Raw genomic sequence first — 2,722 nt, 5'->3', positions numbered from 1 at the left:
CGGAAACACGTGAGGCCTCCAGGGCGGATCAGGGAGCTCAGGAGGCCATGGCGGTGCAGGGAGCTCCCTCCTTGGGCTACACTCGGGAACAGGAGCCCTCCTTGGGCTATACTCGGGAACAGGAGCCCTCCGTGGGCTATACTCTGGAACAGGAGCCCTCCGTGGGCTATACTCTGGAACAGGAGCCCTCCGTGGGCTATACTCTGGAACAGGAGCCCTCCGTGGGCTATACTCTGGAACAGGAGCCCTCCGTGGGCTATACTCAGGAACTGGAGCCCTCCGTGGGCTATACTCGGGAACTGTGAAGTGCTTACGAGGAGCTGGCACTGGAGGGTGCTCTGGAGGAGCAGGCACAGCAAGGCGCTTTCAAAGAGCTGGCACTGGAGCCAACTCAGGGGCTGGAGCCGACACTGGAGCGAGCTCTGGGGCTGGAGCCGACAATGGAGCGAGCTCTGGGTCAGGGATGAGGGCAGAGAACTGGGGCTGGAGCCAACACTGGAGCGAGCTCTGGAGCAGGGATGAGGGCAGAGAACAGTACCTTTCTCCTCATCCTCCTCTTTTGGCTAGAGGTGAATTGGGCGGCCGGCGGGCTTTCCAAAGGAAAGATCGGCGGGCTTGCCACATGAACGGCCGGCGGGCTTGCCACAGGAACGGCCGGCGGGCTGGAGAGAGCCGTGGCCGGCGGGCTTGACATCGGAACGGCCGGCGGGCTGGAGAGAGCCGTGGCTGGCGGGCTTGACATCAGACCTCCACCTGGACCCTGCCAGCGCCATTCGCTGAGCGATCCCCTCATCCAAACCCCCTCGGAAGCAGTCCACCAGAGTCCACCAGTCGAGGGAAATCCGCTCTGAGCAGGCGAGGAACTCATGGATGTACTCATCCAGGGGACGGCCGTCTTGATATAATGAACACAACTGCTCCAGGGAATCCATTAGAAGTGAATGTTGGGGTCCGATCTTCTGTCACGGTACACAAGGCAGAGACATGAGGTAAGAGTGCAAACAGGATAGTTTATTAACAGATGCAGTGGGCAGATGGTGAAAGGCAGATGGCAGGTAAGTCGTGAGAATAAGAGTGAGTTGTAGGGTTCTTAGCGCTGGGTAATAGGAGTCTGCTCTGTTGCAGGAGTCCGGGGAATGAACAGGGTCGACGAGGGATAGGATCGCTGGAACGTAGGAGACACTGGAGGTAAGTAGAGACAACAGGTAAATAACAGGAAAGAGTCTGGTGAGCTTGCTGTAGTGAATGGTAGATCGGACGATGAGTGACTGGAAGGAGCGTGCTTTTGAAGGTGGCTTGATTGGAGATGGCAGGTGCAGGTGATCTGGAGTGAGTGGTGATCGTGACTGTGAACAGGTGTGAGCCGGGGAGGATTCTGGGGTATGGAGTCCGGAGCTCGTGAATGATGACAGAGACTCCCTGACAGGGGTTAAGAAATTATAGAAATTAATACTTTTATTTAGCAAGGATGCTTTAAATTGATCAAAAGTGAAGATAAATACATTTATAATGTTACAAAAGATTTCTATTTCAGATAAATGCTGTTCTTCTGAACTTTCTATTCATCAAAGAAACCTGAAAAAATTCTGCTCAGCTGTTTTCAACAACAACAACAATAATAATAATAGTAGTAATAATAATAATAAATGTTTTTGAGCAGCAAATTTAGAATATTAGAATAATTTCTGAAGGAACACGTGACACTGAAGACTGGAGTAATGATGCTGAAATATTTGAAACTGTTTCAATTTTCGTTTAGGACTGTGGCTGCATCACAGACATCTTGCACAAGAAAGGCACACGAGTGTCGTTCAGTTTTGAGTTCGCTGGAAAATTATACTGAGTAAGTGCACAGTATAGTAATTGTACTTTTATTATGCCTAGACTATATGGTAATATTATTTGTGGTTGATAGTGTTAAAATGTAGTTTCTTTGTTATTGGCATTCTGTTTTCTCATGAAGCATACATACTATACTAAGGTACTGTGTGGAAAAAAATGCTAACGATTGTTTATAAAATTCTTTTAGAACTGAATACACCACTCTTGCCTTCACCTACATCTCACACAGGAAGGGAACGCTCGTTCAGTTTTCAACTCCATTCAGAATCTTAGAGTAAGTGTGTATTCACTATTTTACAGATGTTACTTTCATTAGATTTATTTACTGTAAAATATGTTTGCTATGTGGTAATAGTGTTCTTTGTTTCGACAAATTAGTACTAGTACCAGTGAACATCACAATAATGTTAATAATGTAGTTTGTGTAAACAGCATGCTTACTTTTTTTATTTCAGATGTAAGAATAACAGTGCAAAAGAACCTGTTGCAAAGAGAGCCAAAGCAAAGCAGCCCACTCGGTCATGGAAAACAGAGACTGATGTTGACATGTTCTAAAGGCTCTGAGATTCCTGCCAGCACAGGAACATGGACCACTGCTGAGACCATGTGATGCACACACTCCCATGAGTCTCTTCAAAATGTTGTTCAAGTTTCCTGCCCTGTTTTGGATATTTTGGATATTGCAACCATGACGTCTTGACTCTCGTGTTGTTGTTGTTGTTTTTCTAATAAACTGTTTAACTGCACTCGCAAGTGAATCTCAAGTTATTTTATGTGATAGTTATATATTCTAAATAAACTACAAACAAAAAATATATACATTTCTTTTTTCCTCACATTCGTTCTGGTAGCAATTCCCTCTCAGTCACACACCTGACTG

General features: G+C 46.5%; 1 long non-coding RNA gene across 2 annotated transcripts; it reads left to right on the top strand.

Moving 5' to 3' along the window:
* The first annotated feature begins 721 nt into the window (after positions 1 to 721).
* LOC107726147 (uncharacterized) lies at positions 722 to 2,326 on the top strand. Of its 2 annotated transcripts, XR_001638233.1 has the most exons (4): positions 722 to 1,188; positions 1,760 to 1,843; positions 2,030 to 2,116; positions 2,298 to 2,326. It is a non-coding gene; the product is annotated as an uncharacterized LOC107726147 (long non-coding RNA). The 2 variants fall into 2 exon arrangements; XR_001638232.1 differs by lacking the exon at positions 722 to 1,188 and having other exon boundaries at positions 1,688 to 1,843.
* Positions 2,327 to 2,722: the final 396 nt, after the last annotated feature.

This window comes from Sinocyclocheilus rhinocerous, unplaced genomic scaffold (assembly GCF_001515625.1).
Source record: "Sinocyclocheilus rhinocerous isolate Xijiao unplaced genomic scaffold, SAMN03320098_v1.1 scaffold3085, whole genome shotgun sequence".
Taxonomy (NCBI): Eukaryota; Metazoa; Chordata; class Actinopteri; order Cypriniformes; family Cyprinidae; genus Sinocyclocheilus; species Sinocyclocheilus rhinocerous.
This window is presented reverse-complemented; position numbering and strand designations above follow the sequence as displayed.